The sequence below is a fragment of the Rhamphochromis sp. 'chilingali' genome, assembly GCF_963969265.1.
Source record: "Rhamphochromis sp. 'chilingali' genome assembly, chromosome: 1".
NCBI lineage: Eukaryota > Metazoa > Chordata > Actinopteri > Cichliformes > Cichlidae > Rhamphochromis > Rhamphochromis sp. 'chilingali'.
This window is the reverse complement of record NC_137929.1, coordinates 63,331,504-63,358,096: the sequence shown is the minus strand read 5'-3', so window position 1 is coordinate 63,358,096 and position 26,593 is coordinate 63,331,504. Positions and strand designations below refer to the sequence as shown.

Genomic DNA, 26,593 nt, shown 5'->3' with positions numbered 1-26,593 from the left:
CTCCATCAGTAGTAATATACCTATGGCTTTTTTGGACCAAATGTGTGTTCTCCATACTTTAAGCAGCGGTTTGAGTACCGTTTAAGCACCAGCACCGTTTCAAAAGTACTGGTTTGGTACTGGTGTCGGATAAAACCTAAACGATACCCATCCCTAGTCTGGAGTTACCTGTATCTTCCTACTCGGAAGGCAGGTTTTCTGAGTTCCGAGTACAATCGAAAGCTCCACGACTGCAGTTTCAGTGTTTGACATAAAAAACAAACGTGACACTGACATGGGCAAGAATCATGGCAGCAGTCCAGGCCTGGGATTTCTCTCGTGGAAATATGCACATTATTTTTTCCTTTCTGTTGGTAGGTGGCACAGTGCACTGTGGCAGAATAGTGCTAACATGTAAACAAGCTAGAAGACTGGCATCCTTGGTGGGTGTCCAGTTAGGGAAGAAACACATTAATAAGAGAATTCTGAGTGAAATCAAAGTTACTTTCCCTAGTAACTAGTTACTTTGAAAGTAATGAGTAACTTGAAGTAACTAAGTCACTTTTGATAGAAGTAACTAGTAATGTAACTAAGTTACTAATTTAAAGTAACTTACCCAACACTGGTCACTACCCACAGCTCGTGGCCATAGGTGAGGGTAGGAACGTAAGTAGTAATATACCTATGGCTTTTTTGCCCCCCCCCACCCCCACCCCTCTCCCCCCACACCCCCCGCGGGCTGTTTCCCCCTCCCCTATCCCCCTATCGTGCATGTGCACGTGCGCGAGAACGGACTTTTTGCACGTGCATGTGGGTCCAGTGGTCATATGAGTTTACATGTGTTTAATAGCGTATTATTTAATGAAACCATTATGTGTTTTAATTAAACTCTTTTTAAAGGATTGTATAGGTCTCAGAGTTCTGTTATTTAGACATAGATGATTTAATTTAACTACTTTAGGGGCATTTTAACTAGTTAGGAGCCTTTTGCATTTTCTTCAGTGCTATTTAGGAGCAAATAGTTTTCAAACAGAGGGCCACAAATAACAGGTATCCCTTTAGAAATAAACAGTGATACTTCTAAAAACCGTGTATTCCCACACAGCATTTAATTTAGCTAGTTTAGGAAGAATTCACTTTTCTAATAGTTTCACAGGCTAATAGTTTTTAAATAGAGCACCACAAACAACATGTATCCCTTTAGAAATAAACTGCGATACTTCTAAAAGTACATATTCACACTAGCGCTGTATCAACCTCAATGTGGCTTTAATGCAACTAGTCTTATAAATAATTATCTACTAGTCAGCAACAGTTAGACACGATGATTACACATAGGTGATCTAACTATTTTAGGGGCATTTCACTTTTCTAAAAGTTTCACAGGCCAATAGTTTTAAATAAAGCACCGCAAACAACATGTATTTCTTTTAGAAATAAACTGTGATACTTCTAAAAACACATATTCACACCTAGTCACACTCTGTAACAGTTAGACAGAGGGGGTTTAGGCGCCCAACAGTCTACAAAGAAGTCATGAAGCAACAAAAGATGCTCCTTATCAAGAGCATCCCAGCCCAAAGGTGTTTCTTCACAAACAGTTAATTCCATTATCTTATCTTATCATGTCAGAGGCCAACAGAAACCATGTCCAACAGAGTCTCCAAAGGCTTTCCACCTTTCTTCTTTACATCATACTCTTTTATCTCTACATCTCAGAGGTCAACTGAAAGTAGCCCCACCTATATAAAAACACCCCATCAGACACACAGTATTTTCCTCAACACTTCACAAATGCCGCAAGGTATATCGTTTTAACTTTTTATTTTTTTCACCTGAATGTTCGTTGGAGCCGACCTTGCTACCCGCACAGAGCGTTTCTGGCAGTAGGGCACTGCTTATACAATAGAGAAAAGCAACAATACAGAGTGTTTCTCTGCTCCAAGAAATCCGAGGGCCTTTCACAAGGTAAGCATGTCTGTTATTCAAACCCTGTTTAAAATGTGACACTTATGATGTCCGATAACAATATATATTTTCGAATTTTTAGTTGCATTTCAAACATATGATAGACTCTTGAGCATATTCACATAGCTAAATTGTGAATATAGCTAAATAACTGTCCCTAAGCTATTGTTGCTCATACTTACTCATTCCTTACTATGTCAGCATCGTTAAAGTGTCACTTCAGTAATGTTGACTCATGTTTTTAATAATGACTTTAAAACACTAAACTCTAATTTCTGTGGTTTATTTTAAGTTTACAGAATATAACATGTGGTAAGACGATGAGTTTTACTTCTCACTGTCCGTGTTATGTGTATCTATTTATCATGTATGCTACTTTGCTCTGTGGACTGTAAAATGTTTCATTGTGTTCATGAAATAAACCAGACTTTCACTGTCTGCATCTTCTACTGTTTTTCTGCTTTTGTTCACTTCAAGTTTGACAAAACCTACAGATATCCAGAGTTAACTCACTAACAATGTGGAGCAGTCTCAGTGTATTTAGCTGCTTTTTCCCTGAACACAACCAACTGAGAGAAACGCCTGTAGTCCTCACTTTGGTCATTTGAACGCTGAAGGAGATTTGTTCCATAGACACCTTATACTAGTGTTTCCTGCATTTAATCCATCACTACTATGTTCTATATAAATCCAGATTCCTTTTATAGTTTGCAGTGAAATTTGTTAAACCACTGCTTAATGGGACAGAAGTACAAGTCACTCTTTACTAACACATTGTAGATGAGTTTATTGCTGAACAACACAGCTAGCAGTCTCACACACTCTTTAGGTTTTTCAAGTTATGTGTGTAAGGGTTTAGTCTATCAAACCTTACCCTTTTCTCCCCAGTATCACAACAGTACGACTCCCAAAGTACGGCTCAGTAAACAACCAATGATTCTAAAGCCAGAACAGAAAGATACAGTTGGAAGATGAATGATTGCGTTTTTATGATGCGTAGTAAAACGACCCCCTCTTCTTCTTCTCTGTGTTGTTGCTGTTCGTGTGTGTGTGTGTGTGTGCGTGTGTGTGTGTGTGTGTGTGTGTGTGTGCTTTAGAAGTCAAATAATACATTAGCTGTACTTAAAAAAACCTCTGAATTTCATTTAGAACTGAGATTCTAAGTTGTAGGCAGAAATCTTATGCACAGCCAGAAACATGTTTCCCCACTTTCACAATGCTGAGGTGTCAAATCCACAACCCCCAACAAATGGTTTGTTACACGCGGGTGTGAAGGGCAAGCTTTACTTACACAGCCTCACACACAGTAGATTTTTAAAGTTTTGGGGTACAGGGGTTTAGCCACAGATGCAACATCCACCTGTTTATTTCTTAAGAAATTAATCATCTTTATTAAGCTCTTATTTATAAATGTCTATACAATAATAGACACCGTGTGCTCTGTGACATTATAGTCTTCTACTTCTGCTTCCATCGGTTTGCATTTTAAATTCCCAGCATTTCAGTTTGTTATGAACGACTTATATTTCTAACATTTTGTGATATAAAAATGAACCATGCGACTTGTTTTATTTTCTGTTTGATGGAAGGACTTAAGACACGAGTTATTTAAACAATTTCTTTTTTTTTTCTTTTTTTTTTGCCTGTCCCGTTTGGCTCTTTTGCCATCAGAATTATTGTCTAAAGGCAAAGAAATTTGCCCAACGGCTTTACTTTACCAAATTGACCATCCCAGCCTTGCCGTAATGGTCCATTTGATTCACCTTTTATTGTTTATTTTATTTTCACTTGCTGAATACCCAACCTGACATATAGACACAGACATACAGGCACACACAGACACAAACATCCATTCCCACCCTCATGCTCTCATATGCACTTACTCCACACTCAACCAACGTGGAGACAGACATAAAGAGACGCTGTACACACAATCACACTCCCCAAGCGTACTCTACGAACCGGGTCTAGGTACCCTTGCCCCTGGAGGGGGGAACTGCACCCAGACCCAGGTGGTGTTACCCTTTTCCCTGCGGTGGGGAGAGGCAGACCGCCCCGACTCCGCAGCAGCAGGGAGGCCCCACACCCCAGACCGCAGTCGGACAGCCAACTCCTCCTCCTAGCCCCCCCGCTCCAGCAGGCCGCAGATAACGGGGGTGAGAGAAGACTCCAAACCTCCCTCCACCCGCTCATTGTAGTGTTGATGCATGTGTGTTCTAAGGTGCATTTAAAACCCAGGAGGGCATGGAGCTACCTGCCAGAGAGCAGCAGGTAAGCGCATAGTCCCTCCTGCTAGCCCTCAATGTCTACGTGTATTTAAAATTGAGAGGTGGGCAACCACGCGAGGGGTGAGGTGTACACCCTGATGGTAATTTGGATTCCGTGTATCGTGCCCACTCCCAATATCCTATATGTATGTGTAATGAGAGTGTGAGTAATGTGAATGTCTAAGTTGTGGGATAAAATTGAGGCAGAGGCAGCCAGAAGGGGACAGAGGGAGGGGGGGGGGGGGGGGGGGGGGGTAGCCTCCTCTGCACCCTGGTGACATACCCCTACTCCAAGGCCCTGCATGTGTGGGTGGTTGTGGTGGAGCGGGAAGAGGGAGGCAGCTGGAGATGGGGAGGGAAGGAAGGGAGGGGCAAGTGACCCCTCCCTGGGGCCAGCTCCCCCGCTGACCCCAGTAGGCACCCCCATACTCCGCAACCCGACAGGGAAAGGGGCCCAGGCCCATCCAGACCGGGGCCCAGTGCAGCAGCGCCTCACCATCCACTCATTTTCCAGACTACATAAGATAATAGACGCCCAGGCTGAGATCTTCCTCCACCTCTCCTGTATCTCCCCCTTCTCCAGAGAGAGTTCCTGAAGAGCGGAAAGCTCCTGCAAGATGTGTCAATCTCCCCCACCAGTTGAAGAGCCCCCCAGGTGGCTCGACGCACCGGCGGCACCCTGCGCCAGGGCTGGGTCCCCATGCACCCACCCGCCCACAACCCCGGCAACACACCTACCAGGACCCAAGCCCCCGAGGCCCGGCAAGGGCCCCAGCCCAGAGACGGAGCGCCCCCAGAACCTCACGCCCATCCCGGACCCACCCAGGGGCAGCCAGGCTACCAGGTCAGTAACCCACGTCCGTCAGCACAGACCCTCCCCTAGCCCCGACCACGAGGAAACAGTCACCTGAGAGCCAACAGAGCCCATCTTGAACATCCAATGACCTGTATAGTGCACTCTATGTAGTATTTTGTATTGAATTAATTGAAGACTGGGATTTCTAATTAGATGAAATGTTTTTAAGCAAATCTGAGACCAGAAGTTTAGGTCTAAGTTAACTGATAAATCCGCTTCCCATTTTGCAATAGGAAGTGATATTGATTCATCTGTTTTAGAAAGCATTCTGTATATTTTGGATAGTAATTTGGGGGTTTTAAGAGTAAGAAATTGAACCACACTTGGTGGTGTTTGTAGTTCAACTTGACCCGGTTTGAATTTCTTTTTTACTATGAATTTAATTTGTTGATATTCTAAAAATCTTTTCCTGTTGATCCCATATTGTGTAACTAGTCCGTCAAATGAAATAAATTCTGTTCCTTCTAGTATATGTTCTAAATATTTGATTCCTTTACCACTCCAATCTGAAAAGTTTATCATATTATTGTTTTGTAATATGTCAGGGTTGTTCCAGATAGGTGTACGTTTGCATGGGATTAATGAAGACGCCGTCAATTTTAGAAACTCCCACCATGCTGTCAGAGAAGAGCTGATGTTGATGCTTTTAAAGCATTCATGTCGTTGGATGTTTGAGCTGATAAATGGTAGGTCTGAGATTTCTAGATTATTGCAAAGTGCTTGTTCTACATCTAGCCAAGGTTCATCTAAGAGGTTATGTTTTAGCCATCCTGAGATAAACTGAAGCCTGTTGGCTAAGAAGTAGTGCTGAAAGTTAGGTAGTTCTAATCCTCCTCTATCCTTGGTCTTTTGTAGTGTTTTTAAGCTTATACGTGGGGGTTTATTTTTCCAAAGGAATTTGGACATACATGAATCTAGAGATCTGAACCAATATTGTGGCAGTTTAGTTGGGATCATTGAGAATAAATAATTTATTTTTGGTAAGACCATCATTTTTATAGCGGCAACCCTTCCCATGAGTGATATGGGTAGACATTTCCACCTAGCCAGATCATCTTCTACCTTCTTTAAAAGTGGGATATGGTTTAATTTAGTTAGATCTCGGGGTAGCGGTCATGTCCGGTTGGGGGCTCTTTTCTGACCATTTCCTCGTGGCTGCGTGCAGCGGGGCTAGGGGAGGGTCTGTGGTGATGGACGTGGGTTACTGACCTGGTGGCCTGTCTGCCCCTGGGTGGGTCCGGGATGGGCGTGAGGGTTTGGGGGCGCTCCATCTCTGGGCCGGGGCCCTGGCTGGGCCTCGGGGCCTTGGGTCCTGGTTTGTGTGTTGCCGGGGTTGTGGGCGGGTGGGTGCATGGGAGCCCATCCCTGGCGCAGGGTGCCGCCGGTGTGTCGATTCGCCTGTGGGGCTCTTCAACCGGTGGGGGAGATTGTTACACCTTGCAGGAGCTTTCCTCCCCTCAGGAACTCTCTGCAGGAGGGGGAGATACAGGAGAGGTGGAGGAAGATCTCAGCCTGGGCGTCTATTGTCTCATGTAGTCTGGAAGACGAGTGGATGGTGGGGTGGGTGCAGTTTTCTCTGTAGTGGGGTTGGGTGGACTGTCCCGGGCTCTGTGGGGCCGGGGGGCGCTGCCGCGCTGGGCCCCGGTCTGGATGGGCCTGGGCCCCCTTTTCCCTGGCGGGTCGCGGAGTGTGGGAGTGCCTACTGGGGTCAGCGGGGGAGCTGGCCCCAGGGAGGGGTCACTGCCCCTCCCTTCCTTTCCTCCCCATCTCCAGCTGCCTCCCTCTTCCCGCTCCACCACAACCACCCACACATGTAGGGCCTTGGAGTAGGGGTATGTCACCAGGATGCAGAGGAGGCTACCCCCCCCCCCCTCTGTCCCCTTCTGGCTGCCTCTGCCTCAATTTTATCCCACAACTTAGACATTCACATTACTCACACCCTCATTACACATACATATAGGATCTTGGGGGTGGGCACAATACACGGAGTCCAAGTTACCATCAGGGTGTACACCTCACCCCTCGCGTGGTTGCCCACCTCTCAATTTTAAATACACGTAGACATTGAGGGCTAGCAGGAGGGACTATGCGCTTACCTGCTGCTCTCTGGCAGGTAGCTCCATACCCTCCTGGGTTTTAATTGCACCTTAGAACACACATGCATCAACACTACAATGAGCGGGTGGAGGGAGGTTTGGAGTCTTTTCTCACCCCCGTTCTCTGCGGCCTGCTGGAGCAGGGGGGGCTTCGGTCTGGTGTGTGGGGCCTCCCTGCTGCTGCGGAGTCGGGGCGGTCTGCCTCTCCCCACCGCAGGGAAAAGGGTAACACCACCTGGGTCTGGGTGCAGTTCCCCCCTCCAGGGGCAGGGGTACCTAGACCCGGTATGTAGAGTACGCTTGGGGAGTGTGATTGCGTATACAGCGTCTCTTTATATTTGTCTCCACGTCGGTTGAGTGTAAAGTGCACATGAGAGCATGAGGGTGGGAATGGATGTTTGTGTCTGTGTGTGCCTGTATGTTTGTGTCTATATGTCAGGTTGGGTATCAGACGCCACCTCTCTGGGGACATCTCGGGCCTTCCAAGGTTTGGAGGCCTATCTCCACCCACCACCACTTCCCCTGCCGGTGGCGGACTCCCTCAGGTGTCGGTGCGTTGGTGGTTCTTTGTATCTGGGGGTGGGCGTCCGGGTACACACCGGCTCACTCCTTGGCGGCCGCTTATTGGGGCTCGCTCGGGCCATTTCGGAGGTGGGGTGCCCCCGGCCTCTCGGCCTGGGGCTCGGTCACTCAGGCACAGCTGGCTACCAGCGGAGCCCACGGGCGCGTCGCTGCAACTCCCCCTGGCTTCTGCTCCGCGGCTGCTGAATGAGCCCTCATCTGGGACTCTCCTTAGCTCTAACTGGGACAGTGGCGCAGCTGCCCCTCTGTGGGTCTTCCTTGGTCTCTTGTGTTCTGGGGGCCTCTGGATGTCTGGAGTTTTGATCTCCTCCATACCCGCTTGATACCATAAAGGACAGGGCTGTGGCTCCCCACACTCCCTAACAGATCATTACATGGAGAAACCTTTGGAATGCAAGCATGCTGATCCACACAGGTATGCACACAGGTGTACACATGGGTATTCACAGACGCGGACTAAAGCTTTCTTGGCTGCTGCCTTAAAGCACACTGTGTGCTGTCTATCTTGCGTGCTGAACAATATCGTCTATTATTTAGTAACTATTGATATTTATGACTAGGTAGTTTATTGTGATGGTGCTTTTTTTTTATTTATTATGTTGCTCTTTGTTGTTTGCTGTCTCCTCTGTTTGTTTGTTTTTTTTTTCTCCATACAGGTGACCCAGGAGTTTGTTTTTTTTGTTGTTTGTTGTTTTTTTTCTCTCTTCCCCCCCTTCTCACCGTCTCTTCTCCCCTTTGGTTTTCTTTCTTTCTCTCCCCCTCTTTCTTTCATTCTTTCTCCCTGTCCTATTAAAAAAAAAAAAAAAAAAAAAAAAAGATGACAAAGGATGAACTGAAGCTCCGCCATCACGTGATGTCACATGCTGCTGTTTCTGATGTCACTTAGAAAAAAAAAAAATAATAATAATAATAATAATAATAATTTAGTTAGATCTGCAAGCTTGGGAGAAACATTAATACCTAAATATTTTATATTTCCCGATTGCAGTGGTGTAGAAGAGGAATTATGGAGGGAGCAATTAATCGGTAGGACTGTAGATTTTGACCAGTTAATTGAGTAATCTGATATTCTTGCAAAAGAGTTTATCAATTCACTCACCCCAGAGATATTGGTTTGTGAATTTTGGAGAAAGAGTAACACATCATCTGCATGAAGGCTGATTTTATGTTCCACGTTCTTGCATTTTATGCCCTTAATTACTGAATTCTGTCTAATTGCTGCTGCTAGTGGTTCAATAAAAATTGCAAACAGTGAAAGGGAGAGTGGGCATCCCTGCCTGGTGCCCCTCAAGAGACAGAAGCTGGAGGATGTGTGGTCATTTGTTCTGACACAAGCTGTTGGGGAATTATATGATATTTTTAACCAGTTGATGAAAGAGGATCCAAAACCGAATTTGTGTAAAGTTGCAAATAGAAATTTCCAGTTAACTCTGTCAAATGCTTTTTCTGCGTCTAAAGAGAATATTGTAGTTTCTAGGTTTTTACTGTATGAGTAGTCTATCAAATTAAGTAATCTACGTGTATTTGTTGATGAGTGCCTACCTTTTATGAAACCAGTTTGGTCAGGATGAATTAAGAGGGGGGTTATTTTCTCCAGTCTCTTTGAGAGAGCTTTGCAGATTATTTTAAGGTCTACATTTATAAGGGATATTGGACGATAGCTTGAGGGATATACAGGGTCTTTGCCTGGTTTTAGCAGGAGATTAATGTTTGCAGAATTCATATTTGATGGAAATCTGCCCTTTTCTTTGATTTCCAACAACGTTCTGTAGAAAACTGGTGCTAGAATCGACCAGAATTCTTTGTAGAATTCTGCAGGAAAGCCGTCTGGACCTGGAGCCTTATTATTGGGCATACTTATCAGGGCTTCCTGGAGTTCACCTGTTGTCAGTGGTGAATCCAGTGCCATTGCTTGAGTGTCTAATAATTTTGGAAGAGTTATATTGTCCAAAAACTGATCAATTTCATTTTTAGATGGGTTTATTTGTGGTGAATACAACGTTTTATAGAAATCCCTGAAAATGTTGTTTATTTGTATCGGTTCATATATTGTGTTCCCAGATGAATCTTGAACAGCACATATAGTTGTTTTTTCTTTATTTATTTTTAGCTGGTTTGATAGAAATTGACCGGATTTATTACCATGTTCATAATTTTGTACGCGTAGTCTTTGTACTAAGAATCTTGTTTTTTTTATCAATTATCTCATTTAATTCTAGTTTTGTTTTGCGTATTTTGTTCAGTGTTTCCTGATCTTGGTGGGACGCGTAGGCTTCTTCTAGTGATTTGATGTTTTTTTCTAATTCCTGAATATTTTTGATTTCTTTTTTCTTTTTATGTGATGAGAAAGAAATTATTTTACCTCTCATCACAGCTTTCCCTGTTTCCCATAGAACAGAAGCTGATGTTTCGGGAGTGTCATTATAGTCTAAATATGAAGTCCACTCTTTTTTAAAATATTTAATAATGTCTTCATCTTTAAGTAGTGATATATTAAATCTCCAGTTTTTTCTTGGCGTAGTATTATTCTTGTGCATTAGTGTTAAAGATACAGGACCATGATCGCTGACAGCTATAGGATGAATCTCAGTGTCTGAAATGTCGCTCAGCAGTGAGCTGCTGACCAAAAAATAATCCAGTCGAGAGTAGGAGTGATGGACATGTGAGAAAAAAGTATATTCCTTACTGGTGGGGTGAAAGGAGCGCCATGCATCGCAAAGACCAAAGTCGCTCATATACTGTTTGATTATATTTGTGGACTGCCAATTACGCTGAATTCCCGCTGTATTGAGCCTATCCATGTCTTCATTTAGTCCAAGGTTGAGGTCACCTCCAAGAACAAGTGTGCCATCTAAGTGTTCAGAGAGTGCACTGAAAAAACCGTGAAAGAATGAGGGATCATCAACATTTGGACCATATACACTTGCAATACATAGCTTTTTATCAAGTATAGATAGTTTAATGATTAAGAATCTGCCCTCTGGATCTATAACTGTCATGGTCCTGGGCCATGTGGGCCCAGTATTCTTAGTTCCTTGTATTTTTGTATTTCGTTCCTTATTTAGGCCATGTTTCCTGAGTTGCCCTGTTGTGTTGTTCCCTAAGTGTTTTCCCTTCGTGACTCTTACCCCCTGTGTGCCCCTTTGTGTATTTATGAGCCCTCGTCTCTCTTTGTGTTTTATTCTATGTTTTCCCCAGCCCGTTATGTCTGTGTTCTCCCCGTGCTCTCTCTCCTCCTGTCTGAACCTCTGTACTTCCTGTTTGACTCTGCCCGTCTCCCGTTAGTGTTGTGTTCACTCCTGCCATGTCTTGTTATGATTATCAGTGTCACCTGTGTTGCCCGTGTGCTCCCACTTCCCTCGTTAACCCTCTGTGTATTTATGTCTGCGTCTCCCTCAGTTCTGTGTCGCGTTCTCCCTCATGCTGTGTGTGGTTCTCCCCGTGTCTTCTGGTATGTGTTACTATTAGCTCTTCCCAGTTTAGTTTAGTTTTGTATTGCTTTTGTATCACTGCTATCGTTTGTCACCTGTCAGCAATAAAGCTGCTTTTTTGAGTTCATCCCCTGAGTCTGTGAGTTTTGCGATTGGGTCCTCATCCTGCCTGCCACACAGCCGAGCCATGACAATAACTGTATCGAGTACTGTGAAATTAATATTTTTATGTATTAAAATTGCTGCTCCCCTTTGTCTAGAATTATAACAAGCTGAGAACACATTAGGAAACTCAGGTGTTTTAAGTTCATTCGAACCTCTAAGAGGTCTGTGGGTCTCTTGTAAAAGGACAACATCCGCCTGTAGTTTTTTGAGTTGGTTAAATATTTTTAACCTCTTTTCTCTGGAGCCAGCTCCATTTATATTCCATGTAATGGACCTCAGTGTACCCATAGATGTTTGTGTATAACTAGGGATGTATGCTGTGTGCGTCGCTTAGACAGGTGGAGAGAATACGTCACTTGTTCATAAATAAGGAGAAGGAGAGAGAGGAAAAAATGTGTGGTGAGATGCTCCCTGAGTCTGACTATGTGTGTGCATATTTACTAATATGAGTAGGCTTGGCTTAAGTGTGTGTATCCTAAACGACTGTGTGCGCTGTCTGACTGATGTAAATGTGCTGCCGTTGGGCGCATGGTGCGTATGTGTCGAAATAAAGGATGTTTGTGGATGAGTGTCGAAGCAAGTGATTGAGGCAGTGAAAGGAATAAAGAAAGAAACCAAGGACAGGGGTGAGCAGCATAAAACCAAGAGGGAGAAAGAGAGGAGAGAGAAATAAAAAAGAGAAGAAAAAAAACAAAAACAAAACGTAAACATTCCAATTAAATCACTGACGGAGAGTGACGGTGTTAATTCTGCTATGAAATCACACTTTAAGATGCGATTTGATACCGGTAAGTTAAACAGATGTTAATGCAAGTTAGTGTGAGTGGATAGGGAAATGGTGTAGCTGATTCTTATCTGGTGTGAGGTTAATACAGCCACGGAGTGATGTTGGGGTCGCGGTGGAGCTGTCCGTCCACGTACAGCCGGTCCACAGCGATGACAGCGCGGGAGCCCTTCTGGATGAAGCTGCGTCGGATTGGGAAGAGGACCCTGCGTCGTTCCAAGACCTCTTTGGGGAACTGGTCGTTCACGCTGAAGTCCGTTCCTTTTAATTCCCTGCCGCGGCTTTTCACATGTTGCTTTTGTTTGAAGTGGCCGAATTTGGCCACGATAGGACGTGGTCTCCCGGCCGTAGCCCGAATGGGGCCGAGGCGATGTACCCGATCGAAGACGATGTTCTTCACAGTGTCCTCCGGCAGCTTCAGGTGGGTTTTGATGAAGCTTTTTACCGTGGTCTCCACGTCCTCTCCAGCGGCTTCTGGAATACCAGAAAATACCAGATTATCACGCATGCTACGAGCTTGTAGATCAATAACTGTTTCTTTTATTTTTTTATTTTCTCTATTGAGCTGGGTAACATTTTCTGTGAGACATTTCACCGACTCCCTTAGCGTGGCATTTTCAGCAGCAAGCGTTTCCACCTGCTGCTGGCTGAACTCCAGGGATTCTCGCAAGCATTTAAATTCTCGGTGAAGAATCTCCACCAAGGACAGCCTTGCGTCGAAACTGGACAATCGCCTGTCGATTGACTCCAGTATGTCGGCAATATCTTTGCCGGCTGGCGATGTTGAGCCGGGGGAATCTGCCGGGCGTTGTCTTTTCGACGACGGTGTTTCAGGTTTGGCCAGGGAAGCTGCACACTGGGCCTTCTTCATCACGAGATCTTGAAAGCACTGATCAATATAATCTTGGAGAGTCTCTAAACTCTCCCTGTTGTTCTCCAGGGTGTTGGAGATTATTTAGACAAATATTGTTAGTTATAAGACAATTGATAAGTGTATTTGGTAATACTGAAGCTTAAATGAATTTGCTCAAATCTAAACTACCATTTGCTTTAATTTTCCGCCAAAATGTCCGGCGTCTGACGTCAGTTACAACATGAGTTGCTTACCTTGTCCGTCACTTACCTCTGTCCCTGTCACTTACACTTACCTTTAAACAATCCTAAATGACAGTGTGATGGCCATAGCACTTTACGTGGGCCAAATGTGTTAAGGATAATGTTTATCAATGTAAAATTGCAAAGAACTTGTGGATAGAATATAACATTTTGTAAACAGTTACCTCAGAAGCTGTACTGGTAGATCTATGTATGTAAGGTAAAACTATCCACAGTACTTCCACTTAAGTAACTAAACACATAAAGTCACCCTTACCAGTAATCCACTGCTCCTTGAAAAAAGTAGCACAAACAGACAACTGACTGAGCAATGATAAGTAGAGCTACCCGAGGCCGATACTCAAGCAGAAGAAAATGAAAAGTTGTTGTTTTTGTGGCTCGAAAAATTAAAGAAAGTATGTTTAATAATTCAACAAGACCCGCACCTTCAAAACATGTACATTCAAATTTTGGAACAGGCTCAACATTGGTGTTGTCCAATAGTTTTTATCCGTTCGAAAAAGTCATTTTACGGCTTTAATGTTTCCAGCTGATAAGGAGAATGAGTGCATTTCAAATGAGCGTCCAAAGGCTTTAACCATCTGCTTTGTCTGTAACGACAGTATCAAACTACAGAGCATTGTTTTTACTAAAATTCAACCTTTTCAGATGAAAATTTGGCTGCTTTTTGTTTTTTTCACTATAACACCCCCCTCAAAGCCATTTTTAGGATATTCTTGGTGATCCCACCTGTTTCATATTTATGCTTTTGGCACTGAGGGTATCTGATACGCATGTTGTTGTCATGGTCCTGGGTCGGTGACCCAGCGCTTTTAGTTTGTTATCATTTTCTAGTTTTTTATGATGATGATGATGATGATGATTATTGTTTGAGTTCTATGTGTTATATTCGGTCTGCCTTTGAGTCTGCGTCTGTGTCTCTGTCTGTCTATGGTGTCACCCCGTCTGTTTGAGAATCTGTCTGTTTAGTTCTGTGTCTTGTTTGGTTCCCCGTGTTTGAGTTTCCAGTTTTATTGTGAAGGTCTCTGTCTGATGTGAGTGTGTTCTATTTACATTTCCCCTGTCCCGTCAGCTCTGATTCCTCCCAGCTGTGTTGCCCTTCTGTCTCTCATCCCCTGATTACTGGTGTACCCACATGCACGTGCAAAAAGTCCGTTCTCGCGCACGTGCACACGCACGTGGACGCGGAGGGGGATAGGGGAGGGGGAAAATGCCCGCGGGGGGTGTGGGGGGAGAGGGGGGGGGGACAAAAAAGCCATAGGTATATTACTACTTACGTTCCTACCCTCACCTATGGCCACGAGCTGTGGGTAGTGACCAGTGTTGGGTAAGTTACTTTAAATTAGTAACTTAGTTACATTACTAGTTACTTCTATCAAAAGTGACTTAGTTACTTCAAGTTACTCATTACTTTCAAAGTAACTAGTTACTAGGGAAAGTAACTTTGATTTCACTCAGAATTCTCTTATTAATGTGTTGCTTCCCTAACTGGACACCCAGCAAGGATGCCAGTCTTCTAGCTTGTTTACATGTTAGCACTATTCTGCCACAGTGCACTGTGCCACCTACCAACAGAAAGGAAAAAATAATGTGCATATTTCCACGAGAGAAATCCCAGGCCTGGACTGCTGCCATGATTCTTGCCCATGTCAGTCTCACGTTTGTTTTTTATGTCAAACACTGAAACTGCAGTCGTGGAGCTTTCGATTGTACTCGGAACTCAGAAAATCTGCCTTCCGAGTAGGAAGATACAGGTAACTCCAGACTAGGGATGGGTATCGTTTAGGTTTTATCCGACACCAGTACCAAACCAGTACTTTTGAAACGGTGCCGGTGCTTAAAGAATGGAGAACACACATTTGGTCCAAAAACCTCTCATGTTCAGCTGTTTTCCACTTTTTCTTTGGTCATTTTAGCCTTTTTGGCCAGGGTGAAGGGAGTATCTGCCATCAAACAAGAAGACAGCCGCATGTAACTACAATGGTGTTTGCTAGTTCACCTTACATGCATTAATTTAATAATGTGGTTAGCGTACTCAACATAAATTACACACGAACAACATTAAGCTACTCACACAGAGAAGAACGGCTTCTGCTGCCATTATCATCCGTCATCATTTCTGCTACACTGGCAGGGCTAGGGGCCAGGACTCTCCTCTTCAGGTTTTTGGGGGGATGTTGCTAAATCTGGGTCCGATAACAGGCACCACACCCGCAGTAGATTTGCACAGTGTGAGGTCTCACAGCAAGCTATCAAATACGGTGCATTTCTCGGCTTTTAAAAAAAACGCTATGCGTCGCCAGGTGTTTCATCGGATTTGAGGTGTTACCTCCTTTGCACAGTATCACAGTATCAGCTTAAAGCACTTGTTGCAGGCTGCTGAGTTTGCATCTTTTGCTGTGAAGTACAGCCAGACTTTTGACCGCTTCGCCTTGGGCATTTTTAGTCTGTAGCTCTGCTCTAAAAGAACGTACGTACCTGGACCCGCCTACTATCCTCGGAAACATAAAATGATTGGCTAGAATTCAAAGTGTATTACAGCTCAGGAAAAATAGCACCGAAATAAAGCACCGAAATGTGCACTGCTTTTCGTTCTGGTTACTACCGTTTATGTCAGAACCGGTGCCATCATGGTACCGGATACCGGTACCCATCCCTACTCCAGACTGAAGATGAGCTGCATACAGGGCTGGACTGGGACAAAAAATCGTCCCGGGCATTTTGACTACCCAGATAGCAAGGAGACATTGAACAGATGTTGATTTTCCATCTGAACCATCAGAATCGTCAGGATTGAAATGTCAACACAAAACCAATGTTGAAACAACATTGAAATACTGATGAAACTAGGGCTGGGTATCGTCACTAATTTCTAGAATCGATTCAATTCCGATTCACAAGGTCCCGAATCGATTCGATTCACGATTCGATTTAATTCGATTCGATTCAATTCGATTTGAATCTGGGAAATTTTGACAGTCAGAAATATTATAATTCAGATCAGTACATTTACATATTTTTGTATCTATAAAAAGGAAGCTGACACACGCAAGACTTCATCACAGGTGTGAGCGTCACAGCAGATGCCTTTGTGTCAAAGTAGCTGAAGATAAAGCACAGAAAAACATGAAGGTGATTTTCCTGGCCTAGATTTTATAAAAATATTCCGCAGTACATCAAAAACGAAAGAAAACCATTAATCAACATATGAACATTACCTCTGAAGTTACAGCGGTTTTATTAGAGACACGGCGTTTTGCATTTTGCATAATTTTAAAAAGTTTACATTTGTTCAGTATTGAACAGCAGAAATTAGGTTTTCTTTTCGGAAGTAAGTAAAACGAAAAAAAACGTAGGCCGACAGCGCTGTAAACAACGGTAGACTTGTGCGTAACAAGCAAGCCAATAATGAAGTACAGAGAGAGAGAGAGAGAGAGAGCTGTGGCTCGTGGTGGAAGCAAAACAGTAAAAGTCAGAGTGAATTCATGATGATGTTTATGTGAAGCGTAGTTTGGATCTTCTTTTGCTGCTGGTTCGGTCAATATTGTTTTGGAGAGAGATGAAACTAACAGCTTTAGAATCGGCGCATAAAGGGCGTGAACACAAAGCGCGGACCCACCGACAGATCAGAATCAGCGAGCTGTCGGCTTTCAGCCCCGACTGTGAGAAAGGCGACATCTAACTGATTCTGATCCGCGGGTCGCGCTGTGTGTTTAAGTCTTTGTGCCGTGTTCCTGCTCTCATTTACTGTCTTAGCTGTTTGGTGGTTGTTGAAAGTTTGTGAGATTTCACCAGAGATTCTGGCATTTCGGGCAAAATAAATTTATATTAAAAAAATCGATTCAGGATTTTAATGAATCGATTTTACGTTATCCAAGCCAGAATCGATTTTAATTGATAAATCGATTATAAAAACCCACCCCTAGATGAAACCTGACACTGACATTGAAATAACATTGATTCACTGTTGTTCTGTCATCGTTGATTGTTGATCTATTTATAGTTGACAAGGTGACAACAATCACGTTGAAAAATCATCAATTTATGGTTGAGCGGGAAATTAAAGCTGCTCCCACTTGGACTATTCCGCAGCACCCCTATCACATTGGTACGTCCCTCCAGGTAACCATTGTCTTGTACAGTAGAGCGGGACATTAGATTTACTCTCAGCGGAATTGACCGGAGAAGGCATCAGTTCATGCACTGCACTGGCCTGCACCACGATTAGTATAAGGTAAGAATGAATGACTTTTGTTCTATTCGTTATTTCCATGGTTGCATTTGAATAACAGTAAAAAAAAAAACCAAACTTGTTAATGTAAAGTTTCGGATAAAATGTGGGAGCCCGAAATTGTGTCTACTTTCATCTTACAATCCGGCAACAAATAAATTGCACTGCAAACAAAGTCTATCAACAAAGAAAACATTTTCGTTTCATACTTTTCCGTTATATTCCCTTACAAAGCTAGCTTTAACGCTTCGAGGGTTCCTTTGTTCTTGCCGTCACCTCGGCGCTTGACCCAGACTTTCGCTCTGTAGTTGCTTTTTAGCATAGTACTACAAAAAATTGTAAATCTGTGATATATGATTGATAAACGTAAAGGTAACTGTATAAATGTGTTCAATGACTTTGTTACTTTTAATGATTGGAGAGCACCCGCTTCGATTCGCACTCAATTCAAACTCTACGCTGCACGCTCACCTACCTTGCGTTTGCACCTTTTGTCCACACGTAAACTGCGTTTCATCAACTGAAAACTGAGATTTTTAAAGACGCCTGCCAGGGCGGATATTTTCGAAAACTCCATTTTAGCATTTACGTGTGGACGAGGAAGACTGAGAAAACGCAGCGTCAAAGGTGTGCGCCTATTTTGATGCCACACTGTGCGCCAAGTTTTTGTCTCGGTGCCATGAATGGCAGACTTAGACAAAATACTGTTAATTTTATTATCTTCAGTGTTTAAATGCTTACATATACACACGCAGTTGTATGTTAAAAAAAAAAGAGTTTGTTTTATCGGGTTTGCTTGTAATTGTTGCCTATATACATTTTAAGTTATTATTTATTATTTAGTTCAATCAATAGATCAAGTTTTGTAGTGACTATGAAATATATTGTAATTATCTGTTTCCTGTTTATCCTAGACAGGGCAAAAAAGGACTCCAAATTTTAAAAAAAGATAAAAATGAAAGACTGGTGCATTGTGCAGTTCAGCACTGGTGGTACAGAAATAGTCCCTAGTTCATGGATAAATGGGGAGAAATTGTCATGGCCTCCATATCCTCCGTGAGACACATTCAGGATCCACGCCACAGTAAAGAGGAGAGTTCATCCTGGTGCAACATGGCTCACCTATGCACCAGTCCGACTTCTAATAAGCCATGGTGGGTATCATCTGGATTGGTGTTGTATAAATGTAACAATAACAAGTTTTTCGTGTCCTAATTTATGTCTGGCCATACATTGTGTTTGTACTTCCAGACACATTTCACAAAGCAGAACGCAGTCTTCAGAAATATCTAAGTGAACACTGTGATACGTCTGACCTTCAGTCCGAAGCTGAAACTCAGACCAGTCATAAAAGAAAGCACAAGTAAAACTTTTTTTATTTCACAAACATATCTTTGATTGCTAAGAATTTATGATCTTGTCTTTTATACATATCTGTGGTGCTTCCATACTGCAATATCACCACATAATATAGTCCAAAAAGTGGAAGCTTGTAAACTTTTTATAGATGCAAAGCCGTGTACACTTGTGCACTTCAAAAATTCCTTGTATACTGTACCTGCACATTTGTAATTACTTATGACCGTTTTCAACTTTTTTTCTTTAGCCCTAATCCCCTGTACACATATAGTGACTCAGAGGATGAGCAGCCCACAAAAAAACGGTTTCCCCAGCCCCCTCGAGTGAAAATACCAGGTAATAAAATACTGTCTGGTGTCTTTGTACATATCTGTGTGTGACACAAGGAAACTTTTGACAAGTTGTCTGTATTCTTAAATACTTAAAAAAAATTATCTTTTTCTGTCAGACCTGATGAGAGCTGTTAGCGAACTCTGTGAGGAGGTCAGAGCCATCCGCAATACCGGCTGCAATGAATCGGTAGATGCTGGGGTACTGCCTCTGGATTTGCCCTTGCACAACATTGAGGAGCTAAACAATGCAGAGGCAGCTCTTCAATCACAAGAGGCAAATAAGGCAATGGTAAGTATATAAAGGTTATGTACACTTTGTAACTATAAAGTGTAATAGCTGTCAGATGTGATTTAAATACATAACAACGGCCTGTTGATTAAACACACAAGCACTTGCATACACATTAAAGACATGAGACATGCTAATTCCATCTCTTAAAATGTGTCTATAGGTGAGACGCTTTGCCTTGATTGGAGGGACCACACTGGAGGTGCGAGTACGCCGTGTAATGGCTTATGCCATTACAAACGAGCTGGCCTCGGTACTAAACTGGGCAGGGAAAAAAACCAAGGACCAGACAAAGCAAAAAAGGGCATTTAAAGATACCAAATATGCATCTGCAGAGCGCTGTAAGTTTTACCGTTTTTTTGCTATATTACTTTGTCCTTCTTAATAACAAGACTTTCATGTCCGGTTAATCTGGAGATGGAGTCTTTGGTCTTTGGCTTGTTTAGTCCTCGGGTTGTAGTTTCTACAGCCCGAGGACCCCATGTTTATTTTGTTTTAAAGACAGTTAACAAGAGCTTATTCATGTGCTCTAATTCACTTTTTTTGTTTGTGTGTGTGTGTGTATTTTTGTCCTAGATGGCCTGACGCAGCAGTTAGGGGCAAACTCTATGTCCGAGTTTGTCTTTGCACAAGCAGTGCAGAAATGGCTCCGATATGCCCCAGATCGTTTGGGTGGTGCAGGACGCACACCATCCATCCCCATCCCAGAGTAAAAATTACAAACTTCTGTGAAACATATAAATGTAAATAGGAAACTGTCTTTTAATAAAGTATTTAGCAAACGAAACATGCCTATTGACCTTTTTTTGTTTAGTTTTTTCTCTGTTACATCACATGCAATGCTTTTTTATTTTAGGATATTAATATTGACATGATACATTGTGAGACATTTGTTTTGTTTTTTTAAAGGGTGTCCAATTTGAGGAATAAGTACAATTATGTGTTTAGGTGGTTTAAGTATTGATGGAAACATGCAGTAGTTTAGTATTGGTTAAAATACCTATAAAGAGAGGTAGATTTCCAGTCATGATTTAACTGTTGTTTTAATAAAAAGCAACTGTGCAAAAGAGGTGGAAAATCAACACTATAGCTCAACAGTGTTTCAATATCAGAATCTGACATTGTTTCAATGTCAACAGTATTAGAAAATATAACGTTGAATCAATGTCAGGTTTCAACATTGATTCAACATCAAAACCTGACGTTGTTTCAACGTTAAAAAAGGGTGCAAGAGTGACGTTAGGTCAACGTCACACTTCAACGTTGATTCAATGACATCACCTGATATTGACTCAACATTGTTTCAATGTTTCCTTGCTATCTGGGACAGTATCTAGAAAATGTGGGAAAATACTGGCATCATATACAGTACTTATTTCTGAAGAAATAATGGGACCCTGAAAAAATGTACAATAATGGATTCCTCTACATTTTACATCAGATGAAAACGTTGGTTGTAAGATTCAGATAATTATTCAATAACAGCCAGACATTTTAAATGAGAATAAGGAAGAAAAGTATTTCTTTGTGCCCCCCTCTCCCTGTTAATGTCCTACCTGGCCCCCTGGCAAAACTTTGCTAGACCCGCCCCTGCACAGTTACCAGCTGTCAGCTACAAAGGATCCTGGTGTTATTTATCTCTCAGAAACAGTTCACAACTTCCCTTCAACTGATTCATGTCACCTAAAAGGTAAACCTGTTTCTCCATCACCTGTTCAGCTCTGATGATTCAGTAACATCTCCTGGTTTCATCTTCATGTTTCCCTCTCACCACATATCCAAACCGATATCATGACCAGCAGCTTTTTCCGCTGTGGCTCCAGCAAACATCAGCTGATACTAGAAGGCAATATTAAATAAATTCTAACAACAGCTTATCAAGCTTAAACGTGCTGCTGTTTAGCGCGACATCCGCTGGTTTCCTCCTTCTGGCGCAAAGTGGGCAATAAAAGCCGATCAGCTGATCACTGATCAGTTTCATGACTGAAGTAGCAACAGGAGAGGGAGGGGGACAGAATGAGAGAAGAAGAAACAGCTGTGCAGCGTAAAGAAGCAGAAAAAATCCAGCTTCGTGTCTTTTTCATTCTAGCTGAAGTCAGGGACAAATGCGTTCCTTTACAGCTCAATACGAAACATGTAATATTTTCTCTGAATACGGGATGATTCCATTTATTACGGGACGGTTGGCAACTCTACTAACTAACTTTATGAATAAAACAAAGTTCACTATCAGTAACATCATAGCACCCATCCAGCTGTATAGAAACTCCATCATGCTAGCTAGTACACAGTACGAGTTATTGTAACTGACAGTAAAAAGTCAGCACAACGAAAATAAACTCCACCTTAACTTGGTTTATATCTGACCCAGATAGACTGCAGGTCATAACTTCTTACCTGAAGTTCAGTTCACCTGACACTCGGACCACCTGCCGCCTCGGGTCTCTCCTCCTCCTGCCTCCCCTTTCCCTCATCCACCTGCTGGCCTCTGTGGAAGGTCCGCCATAGACACCACCAACTAACTGATTTAGTTTTACACATCTGCCAGCATCTGGCCAATCCACCACCTTTCACTGTTTATACCATTACGAAAAAAAAAAAATATCGGCCAATAAAAATGAAAAATCACCATCGGCTCACCGATTCCAGCTATGGCTGCATATATGTTTAGTAGTAATTTGTTTTTGTAGAGGGCTAGCACAACAAACGTTTTGACGGGCATTGCCATATTGGAATCTCGACTTCTCTGACGAGGCTAACCAGAACGCCATTTACTCGAGTGTGACATCATTACCAGGTCCGTGTTCCAATTTCCAAGGTAAGTCGAATGCAACACACAAAGTAATGAATAATGACCCTATCTAAATCCCAGTAACGATTAACACGTTCCTGATTTTGGCATAATAACTAGTTACTGTGCTCGTTACCACAATAGTAACGTCGTTACTGTAACGTGTTACTTAATAACGCATTAGTCCCTACACTGGTAGTGACCGAAAGAACGAGATCGCAGATACAAGCGGTAGAAATGAGCAAACTCCTGGCACATCGCCTTAAAACCCCCACATCTTTCGCTACTCAGGTTAACCATTGTATATAAGTCACTTAAACAAGTAAAACATGTTATTGTTTGGCCTTTTTCAGTGTTTGATTTGTTCGTAAGTTATTAGATTAAATTAAAAAAAACTTTATTAATCCCTCGGTAGGGTTCCTCCGGGGTTTTCACACAGCTGAATATACGTTAAACAGAAAGCTGATTAAACAGAGATGTGAGATGGACGAAAATTTACGCCAGCGTCCAGTTATATCTTAGATAGCAAGGAGCAGACGGCAGAGTTTAACTCCACCGAGAGAGCTTGTGATGTAATTCTGAAGGCCAGACCATCCAATTTCACAGTCGCTCATTTTCGGTCTACCCGGCTTTCTTTAGACCGCGAAGGACGGGTCCTCAGGTAGACGCAGCCCCTGAATTTGGACACCCCCGTTGTTTCCGGCCGGACAATAAGAACGGTGACATTTTACTTATTTTATCCGATAAATAAACATTGTAAAATTCAAGTTTTTTGTATATATATGTGTACCCCCCCTCCCTCCCCAAACATCCCTTTTGAATGTCTCCCTAATTCTGAGGTCTCAAGGTTGGCAACTATTCGTTCTAAGCAGATTGATGTATACATGAATGCAGGTGATGATCAGTGAAAAATGGAACAGATGCAGAGAACGCAGTATAGGGTCCTGTGGTTGTTGTGGGAACAGTCTTTTAGTTATTGTTCACGAGTCCGACAGCAGAGGGGAAGAAACTGTTCTTATGGCAGAGATGGGAGTCTGCAGCCAATCACCTTCTCAGCAGAGCGCACAACACGCTGCAGTCTCTGTTTGTCCCTGATGGTGGCTCCAGCGTACCACACGGTGAAGGAGGAGGTGAGGATGGACTCGATGATTGCAGTGCGCAGAATTGCAGAATTGCATTATCATGCTAGTTGGCAGGTTAAATTTCTTCAGCTGCCTCAGGAAGTACATCCTCTGCTGGGCCTTCTGCTGGAGTGGCGCTTATCCCAGATATACTAGGGCAAGAGCCAGGGTACACCTTTAATCAAACCTTTATACGTCCTGAAATGAGTCAAACATCATTCAGTTGTAGCTGATCAATGAATTCTGAGGCAGATTAGCATACATGTACATGTTTTGGTTTGTTTGTTTGTTTTAACAAGCAGCTGCTGAACCTGAAGATAAAATTCAATGAACAGACTGAAGATGAATAAACTGTAGTTCAGAGTCACTGACAGACAGCACAGACACACACTGTTGGTCCGAGTCTGAACGTGATGATCATCAGACAAATGAGAAATCACATCAAATTCTAGATGTCTGACGTTCACAGCCATCTGGTGGATCTTCAGATATAGGTTGATATGAATCCTGATTTTGTTTTATATGTTTTCTGATGATAAAAAATAAAACAGCAGCAACAAGAAGCACAGCAGGAACTGATAGACCAACTATCAGTACAACAGATCCATCGTCTGTGTGTCCTCCTGATTGACCTGCAGGTGAGAAACAGGTGTCAGCTGTCAGCTGTCAGGTAGGTGAAAAACAAAAAATCCCCAAACAAGCTCTTGGCAACAGGTGGAAGGAAAAAACTCCCTTTGACCAGGAAGAAACCTCCAGCACAACAAGGCTCAGGGAAGGGCACCCATCCCATGACCAGTTGGAGTGACAGAGGACAAAAGATAGCCAGAGATTAACAATAATTACATATTAAATGCAGAAATGTGTAAAAGCATAGTTGAAGGAAATGGTGACTGAAGAAGAAAAAATCCCCAGGAGTTGTAATGTTATGTGCACATTAAGCATTTTAGCATCTCCTAGTGGTTAGCTTGGAGACTGCGGTCAAGTGAATTTTTCTTTGTTTGGCTTGGCTTCCTTCCTATTGGATGTTTAGGGTCACATGAGTGGGGTAATACAGGAAGCCATTTTAGTATTGGGATTTTCACCGTGTGGCGTGCTAGAAGTTTCTCTGTTTAATCCTTCAGCATCCATCTGTGTTATGCTATGGAGAAGCTTTGTTTGTAGGTTTTAATTGTGTTTCATCGTTATGACTAGTAAGTGATGCATATGACCTGGTCATCACCCATGGGCTGTCCACCAGCGTGTCCTCTGTTGTTGACTTGGCTGTCTCTGACCACTACTGTGTGTTTTTTAACATCACCGGTTTTATTCAGCGGGAGACCTCGGTGCGAACTGTGAGGAGGCGCTATCTAACCTCTGAAGTGGCTGCAAATTTTACCAGGGTTTTAGACGAATGCCCCCCTGTGATTTTACCTGCACCCTGCGATTTGATTTTTAATCATTTCAACAGCAAACTGAAGAAAAGCCTTGACTCCGTTGCTCCACTCACCACCAAAAAGATTAACGTAAAACATGCATCACCCTGGAGAAACGAAGAAGTCAAAAAACTCAAAAGAAATTGCAGGGCAGCAGAAAGGAGATGGAGGAAAAATAAAAATACTATCAACCATCAAATATTTTTGCGAGCAACTTAAAATGTACAATAATACATTAAGGAAGTCAAGAAATTCATACTTCGCCAAAATAATCAGTATTAACAAAAATAATCCCAAGGTCCTCTTTTCCACCATAGATCATTTATTTAACCCTGATTTTAACAGCTCCCAAAGAACCCCCACAGACTCGCTCTGTGAGCAGTTTGCAGACCACTTCAGGGGAAAGATCAGCGCCATCAGATCTGATATTTTATTTAATTGTGATATGATTTTAAACACATCTGAGGGCTCGATTGTACCTGAGGAGACACTGGACAGCTTTGTCCTGGTTAATGCTGAGAACCTTCAGAAAGTTTTCTCCACAGTGAGACCCACCACATGTCTTTTAGATCCAATCCCTTCTTCACTCTTTAAAACACTTTATGGATTTTTTGAGGCTGAGCTTTTATACATGATGAATTGCTCTCTTCAGTTGGGTGTCTTCCCTGCTGCCTTTAAAACGGCGGTGGTGAGACCCCTTCTGAAGAAGAGCAATTTGGATTGTAATGATTTTAATAACTACAGACCTGTACCCAAGAAAGAGGAGGGAGACGAGGAAGCATCATGGAAGGACAGGCCCCTGCACGGTATGTACCACCGGCAGATAGAGGAGGTGGCTGATATCCAGAAATCCTACCAGTGGCTGGACAAAGCTGGACTGAAAGACAGCACAGAGGCACTAATCATGGCAGCACAAGAACAAGCTCTGAGTACAAGATCCATAGAGGCTGGGGTCTATCACACCAGGCAAGACCCCAGGTGCAGGCTGTGTAAAGATGCCCCAGAGACAATCCAGCACATAACAGCAGGGTGCAAGATGCTAGCAGGCAAGGCATACATGGAACGCCATAACCAAGTGGCCGGCATAGTGTACAGGAACATCTGTGCCGAGTATAACCTAGAAGTCCTGAGGTCAAAATGGGAGATGCCCCCAAGGGTGGTGGAGAATGACCGAGCTAAGATCCTGTGGGACTTCCAGATACAGACGGACAAAATGGTGGTGGCTAACCAACCGGACATAGTGGTGGTAGACAAACAGAAGAAGACGGCCGTAGTGATCGATGTAGCGGTTCCGAATGACAGCAATATCAGGAAGAAGGAACACGAGAAGCTGGAGAAATACCAAGGGCTCAGAGAAGAGCTCGAGAGGATGTGGAGGGTGAAGGTAACGGTGGTCCCCGTGGTAATCGGAGCACTAGGTGCGGTGACTCCCAAGCTAGGCGAGTGGCTCCAGCAGATCCCGGGAATAACATCGGAGATCTCTGTCCAGAAGAGCGCAGTCCTGGGAACAGCTAAGATACTGCGCAGGACCCTCAAGCTCCCAGGCCTCTGGTAGAGGACCCGAGCTTGAAGGATAAACCGCCCGCAGGGGCGTGCTGGGTGTTGTATATATATATGTGTGTGTGTATATGTCTTTGTTTCTGGTCTAACCAAACAATGCTGCTCTACAACTCTAGACTACCAGCCACAAAGACAACAGCTGGAGAAACATCTGTCTATCTCTGACATCCACCAGCTCATCCATACAACAAACAAACATCAACAACCAGGAAGCAGCTTCACCTCTGATCACACTCAACTCTACTCACTCACCT

At 43.1% G+C, this 26,593-nt stretch overlaps 1 protein-coding gene and 1 long non-coding RNA gene across 2 annotated transcripts in view; both read left to right on the top strand.

Moving 5' to 3' along the window:
- Positions 1-26,593, top strand: part of LOC308409541 (CXADR-like membrane protein) — a gene marked incomplete at its 3' end in the record, with an annotated part of 125,447 nt that overhangs the window by 62,080 nt on the left and 36,774 nt on the right. The gene's annotated exons all lie outside the window — the stretch shown is intronic.
- Positions 17,306-18,916, top strand: LOC308411017. The gene is made up of 3 exons (XR_013974320.1): positions 17,306-17,478; positions 18,390-18,629; positions 18,727-18,916. It is a non-coding gene; the product is annotated as an uncharacterized lncRNA (long non-coding RNA).